This window comes from Myotis brandtii, unplaced genomic scaffold, assembly GCF_000412655.1.
Source record: "Myotis brandtii unplaced genomic scaffold, ASM41265v1 scaffold915, whole genome shotgun sequence".
Taxonomy (NCBI): domain Eukaryota; kingdom Metazoa; phylum Chordata; class Mammalia; order Chiroptera; family Vespertilionidae; genus Myotis; species Myotis brandtii.
Window position 1 is genome coordinate 1508790 of NW_005371769.1, and position 6435 is coordinate 1515224.

Below are 6435 nucleotides of genomic sequence, written 5' to 3' on the forward strand. Positions count from 1 at the left end.
GGACTGACAGCCCGCGCCAGCCACTTGAGGCGCCCCGCGCCACCGCGTAGACCGACGCCTGCCCAATCAGTGCTCGACCCGAGAGCAGCACTGGGAGGAGGGACTATACTAATCACTTCGCTGGAGTGACACCTTCTACGCCCCTCGAAGGTCCCGCCCATATGGAGGAGTGACGACTCTAATAGCCAATCATAGCATGGAGAGGCGGGGTTATGCAGATATTGACCCGAAGAGGGCGGGCAAGAGGTAGGAAGGGGCGAGGCTTGGAGAGCTGAGTTTACAAACAGCGAGTCAGGTGGCTGGCGCGGGCTCTGTGCCCAAGGCTCGCAACTCCCTAGGGCGGGCGGTGCCTCCGTCAACTCAAGCATCTTCAGGCCTCCCCATCGCCCAAACTCCTTGGCATGCCCTTCACTGCTCAGCAAAACCCGGCGCCTGTTTACCCTTGGCTGCATTCCTGACCGTTCCCTCTCCTGTTTAAAATCTTTGGAAGTTCCTGACCTCCAGTGGCTCCATGGTTAAGCCTAGGAGCTCTGGAGTGAGACCCCAGCTTGCATCCTTACTAGCTGTGTGGCCTTGAGCTTATGAGCACCGCAATTTTCCTTTGCAGTGTCTCCCACCCTCCTCCATTTGAGTCTTGGGTCTGATTTGGGGTGGGTGGAGTAACATGAACCAGGCTGGCTCAGGGTTGAGCAGGTGACCCTGTACTGGCCAAGGAGGGTCAGTCCTGGGGTTTTTGCTGGAGATCAGAGAGCTCAGGCCAGAGGGATGGCTGAGGTCAAATGACTCTCCTATCTGCTCACAGACCTTCCCAGAATTGAGGTAGGTGACAGAAAGATGTAAGAATGGGGCTACTGAAGCATTCTGTCACCATGAATGGAGGGAGCAGCTGAGAATGAAGCCAACCCAGAGGAAACAAGAGCAAATACCCTGAGTCACCTGGGACCAGCCGCACCTTAAGCATGCTCTATTCTAGACTTTTCAGGTATCTGGCCAGCTACCTTTTCCTTTCTGCTGAAGTCAGTGAATAGACCCCCAGAGCACTGCTGGTCCCCACAATCACAGAGCGCATCCTGAAGACCCTGCTCACCTGCTACCTCTCCTACAAAGCCAGCCCCAGTTGGGCCTCTGCACTCCCTCCTCAGAATGTGTTTCTCTACTTCCAGCAGTGAGGAATGACACACAGGTTGCCCCCAGCAGGACAAGGGTGCCTGGGGGTCAAGAGCAGGCCTTAGTGGCAGACGCTGGTGCTCCCTGTAAACATCAGGGCCAAGGGGAGTGGCCAGGGCCTCTGTAGCAAGGGCGGAGCTCAGGCAGCATTTCTGGGACCAGAAAGCCAGCCGTCCCCATCCCCAGGCTGGGCCAGCTCACTGGTGGGCCCACTGTCAGCCACTGCTGGAGAAGAATCCCTCCCAGCCTCTGCTGCTGAGAGAAACCAGAGGGAGGCGGGGCTGGGCCTCAGAAACAAAGGTGTTTCCATGGTTACCCTTGAAGAAACCGACTGCAGCAGGAGAGGGAAGGGTATGGAGGGCATGCCGGCCCCCAAGCCCGGACAAGGACAAGGCCAGTTGCCAGGGAGATGCTTGCAGCTTCCCTTGCAGGCCTGGCCCTGACCCATCAGAGTCCTGGAAAACCACCACCCGACCCTCCACGACCCTCACCCTGACTAGTCCCTAAGGCTCTGACCCTCATTCAAAGGAAAGGCCATAGCCCGGCCAGTGTGGTTCAGTGGTTGAGTATCAACCTATGAACTAGGAGGTCACAGTTCGATTCCCAGTCAGGGTATATGCCAGGGTTGTGGGCTCAATCCCCAGTGTGGGGCATGCAGGAGGCAGCCAATCATTGATTCTCTGTCATCATTGATGTTTCTATCTCTCTCCCTCTCCCTTCCTCTCTGAAATCAATAAAAATGTATTTTTTTAAAAAAAGAAAAAAAGGACCGGCCCTAGAGAGGCTCAATCTATCAGCCCAACCCTTGGCCATGAACTTGGAGGTGAGTGAGCTGGGGCCAGAGGAGAAGCTGGGGTCCAGTGAGCCTCCAGTCTGCCCATGGATCACCCCACGCTACCCCCTTTAAACAGAGGCAATATGCTGGGTTCCCAACCGCTGCTGCCTCCTCCTGGCCCTGAGGCAAGGATTGGGTGGGAACCCTCCCTCAGTTGGAGGCTGGAGGGAAGGTGCCTTGGGACCAACTCAGGGACATTTTCATAATCTTTGCTAGATGAAGAGGCTAATTCCAGAGGCAAGATTCTGCAGGAGTGGGACGAAGGACAGGAGCAGAAAAGGAGACAAAGGTTTGGGCCATGCAGTAATGACATGACAACAGTGACAGCTGATATTACCCAGGGCCTGTGATTTATATGCCTCATCCAGTTTCATGTTTGCAACAGCCGACCGAGTAGACACTATGTGTCACATTCCCACTTTTCAGATGAGCAGACGACTGGACCTGCTCTGCCGAAGTAGCCCCTACACGTCCCAGACCAGGATCTGCACCTGAACAAGATGTCCAGGTGCTCCTGGGTGGCTGAGACCTTAGGGGCCTCATGGGTCATGATATCAACCGACTGATGACCTGCTACATAGTGGGGGTCATCACGGTGCCCCCTTCCATCCTGACCATTGGGCCTGGCTCAGGTCCCGGAGTCCTCTCAGGACCCCAGGGACCCATCTGTATGTGGTCCCCAGAGCTTGATACATGCTGGTCTAATCATTTTGTGGTGACTACTCCCACCAGACCTACTCTCAGACCAGGCCAGCCCCAAGAGGGAACCCCACAGTCCTGCCAGTCTGTGACTCCCTAGGCAGGGATGATTGGAGCCTCCTTATCACAATTCCTTCTGAGTCAGAATCAGGGACGATCATGGACCATGACCCCGCTGAAGGCAGCCAGAGGACCCTGTGGGCTGAGGCCTGGCTGCTGGGGTCAGAGGTTCCAGCCACATGGAAACGCATGCGGGGCTTTGCCCCGAGAAAGCACATTCACAGGCATCATCCTCGAGGAGGCTGAGCAGAGGCAATTGCTCCCCACTTTGGATGGGGAAACTGAGGCTCAGAGAGTGGAGCAGCCTGCTCAGGGCCATACAGCAGAGCAAGTCAGCAATGCCAGCCCTGCCCATCACCCGCTGCCCTTTCCCCAACTCCACTCCTACCTTCTCAGCAGGTTTCTGGGCCTGAGCTGATGTCTTATCTCTGTCTGTGGCCAGAGCTGCCTCCTGCGCTCCAGCAGGGCTGGGCATCCAAGAATGCTGGGGCCCGGCATTGCTGACCCGGCCTTTGCCCGGGGGAGCCTGGCCTGAGGCTCACTTCTCTCCCTGCCACCCCCACTCCCTTCTGTGGATTGCTGGGGAATCTGCTACCCGGTGCAGCACAGGGCGGTGGCCACTGCAGCCTGGCCCTGCCCCTCACGTGGCCCAAGCTGATCCTTCCCACACAACTTTCTAATCTGTGCAACGTGACAGTGCTTGGCGCCCTGTTGTCGGAAGAGAGTATTTTTAGTGTTGAACCCACCACCTGAAGAGAGACAACTTATCAATAGCAGCCTCAAAGGGCTTTTCTTTTTTTCCCCATGGCTTCGGGACCTGAGCAATCTGCGCCCATTAAATTCTGCCAACTTTTTAAAAAATGTATCTGTATTGATTTCAGAGAGGAAGGGAGAGGGAGAGAGAGATAGAAACACCAATAATGAGAGAGAGCCAGGCTGGCGTGGCTCAGCAGTTCAGCGTGGACATATGAGCCAGGAGGTCACAGTCAGGGCACATGCCTGGGTTGTGGGCTTGATCCCCAGTAGGGGGCATGCAGGAGGCAGCCGATCAATGATTCTCTCTCATCATTGATGTTTCTATCTTTCTCTCCCTCTCCCGTCCTCTCTGAAATTAATTTAAAAATTAAAAATTGGGAGACTTTTCTATGAAACGTTTTGTAGGATGCTGGAGTGGCCATCCACCCTGCTGGGGGGACATTTGAGCCAACTTGGCTGCCTGCCCTTTAGAATTAGTTAGAGCTACAGGCAGGTAAGTTACCAGGCATCATCAGGGACCCAGTCTCTATATTATTGTACCACCCTTCTAGTGTTGGGTCCCATTCTCATTGTCACCTCATGGCCCAATATGGCTGCTTGTGCTCCAGCCATCACGTGTGCATTTGACCAGGAAGAAGGAGACGGGGAAAGAACAAGGACTGGGCTGACCACTAGGTGAGTCAGCTCCCTGGTGTGTCTGTCCCTGAAGATACACCAAGCACTTCTGCTGACATCTCCCTGGCGAGACCTTCATCCCATGCTGTTATTGGTGCAACAGCAGCATTTTGCTGAGTGCGCTGCCAGCCTGAATAACACAGAGGACTCAGGGGAGAGGATCATGGGAGGCTACTTGTCAGAGGACCTGTGCGGACCCCTGAGCCTATGGCTAGGCCTGCCTTTGGCCTCCAGGTGTCCTCCAGCTTCGGCCAGGGCAGGCCAGGACACCTCTCAAGATGTGGGTTCACCACCACTGCCTGGGAAGTGGGGCGGTGCCAGGTGCAAGGCAGAACTCTCAGCTCTCAGGCCCTGACACCCTTGCCACAGAGACTGGGCCCTACTGCACTCCAGCAGCCTGTGGGGTGGAGCCTCCGCACGGTCCCGACCGCTGAAGCACTCGTGGCTGTGCCCTGAGCGCGGTTTCCTCTCGAAGTGCCTGCTGAGCACCTGCTGCCCTGCTGGCCCTGCCTGGGGCAGGTGTGCGCCCCGTGAGCAAACTCAGGCCCAGGGGCCACAGGGCAAGGAGGGGCTCTGCTCCTCTCTCTCCACCCTTCCCAGGGGTTCTGGTGGTTGTAGGCACATCCGAGCAGGGACCAGTGAGGCAGGAGGGAGCGGGAAGGTTTTAACTTTCCAGATGGGGCTAGGCCTGCTGCAGGGGTGGAGTGGGGTGAAGGGGGAGTTTAAACATACCTGGGGAGTGGGGGTGGGGAGAGCAGTGTGATCCACGACTCTCGGCCACTTACTGGCCACACACACTCATACAACAAGAAAACACAAGAAACAAGCTGTCCCTCCTGGCAGGCCAAGGCAGGGTGGGAGCTCAGCAGGTGGAGGGGCTGGGGGGTCAAGGGTGTGGCAGGGCTGGGGTACCCCGAAGCAGCCCCTCCTTTAGCCTTACTGGGGTTTTGCTTAGGAGGCCGGTGGGTCTGGGAAAGCTTTTTATTTTTTTATTTTTCAAAATATATTTTTATTGGTTTCAGAGAGGGAGATAGAAACATCAATGATGAGAGAGATCATTGATTGGCCGTCTCCTGCATGTCCCCCACTGGGGATCGAGCCCGCAACCCAGGCACGTGCCCTTGACCGGAGTCAAACCGGGGACACTTCAGTCCGCAGGCTGACGCACTAGCCACTGAGCCAAACCAGCCAGGGCTGGGAAAGCTTTGTAAACAAAGCCCATCACTTTCCCCAGGGCCGTGGGGAAAACTTAGGTGACCCCACTGTGACAGTGTGGAGGGCAGGGTGGGGACTGGTGGCAGCGCCCCCACCTCCATCCCTGGCAGGAGCACCCGGGCTCTGGAGGGTGGGGTAAGAGACAGCGGGCACTTGGGTCCTTCTGGGGATAGGCATGCTCCCCCTCCCATCATTCCATCCACGGGAGAGGAAGGCAGAGCAGGGGAGGGGGGGACAGCCACAATCGAGGGGACAGCCAGTCAGAGCAGTTGCCAGGCACACCCCAGATTTGCCCTCACAGTGGAGGGGCGAGAGGGGGCCCAGCAGGCTGGACTGTGGGCTAGGAGTGTCAGGGCACACGGGGCTGCAACCTGGGTGGTTCGGTGGGGCTCTGTGCTCAATTGACTGCTCTGCTGTCACCATTTGAAATTCTTAACTTAGGGCCCCCAGTTCTGTAGCCATCCTAAGTGAGGCGGGCTCAGTGCAGGACTCAGGGCCCATGGGTGCTGCTCTCCAGTTTCAGGGCTTCATAAGCTGCACACCGCCAGCTGGGGCTCTGACCCTCCAGGAGGGTAGCAGGCTGGCGAGCAGACCAGGTTGTTCTGGGGATAAGGCAAAGGGGCTGATGAGAGGCCTCATGCTAGGTAGTTTGCCAGCACTGCCCCAGCCCAGGAAGGCAGTCTACCAGGGAATCCCACAGCCCGGGCTCGGGGACCCTCAGGGCTGGATCCTCTCCAAGGTACCCCCTGAAGGCAAAGCTAGCCTGGCACCTCCAATCACTCACTAGCCTCAATAACAACATGACCTTCTGGGTTCCTAGTCAAGCTGCATATAGTAGGTGCTCAATAAATGCCTGCAGGAGGTGGGTGGGATGATCTGATCTGGGCAGAGGACCAAGGGTTGGATGGAGCCACCTCCTCCAGGTGAGTCCAGGCTCTGCCACTTGCTAAGTGAGGTCTCAAGGAGCCTGTTTCCCCAGGGCTTGGTGAGGCCATGGAAGTCAGGCCTGGAAAGCCCCTGGTAGAGGA

At 56.9% G+C, this 6435-nt stretch overlaps 1 protein-coding gene across 4 annotated transcripts in view; it reads right to left on the reverse strand.

The window, feature by feature from the left end:
• Window positions 1-3315, reverse strand: part of OSBPL2 (oxysterol binding protein-like 2) — a 54339-nt gene extending 51024 nt beyond the window's left edge. The window contains exon 1 of one of the 4 annotated variants that reach the window (XM_014532830.1): window positions 3150-3315. The gene's annotated coding sequence lies outside the window, so the exon portion shown is untranslated. The remainder of the gene's footprint in view (window positions 1-3149) is intronic. The other 3 variants (XM_014532827.1, XM_005885587.2, XM_005885586.2) reach the window with 3 other exon arrangements.
• Between the last annotated feature and the right edge of the window lie 3120 nt (window positions 3316-6435).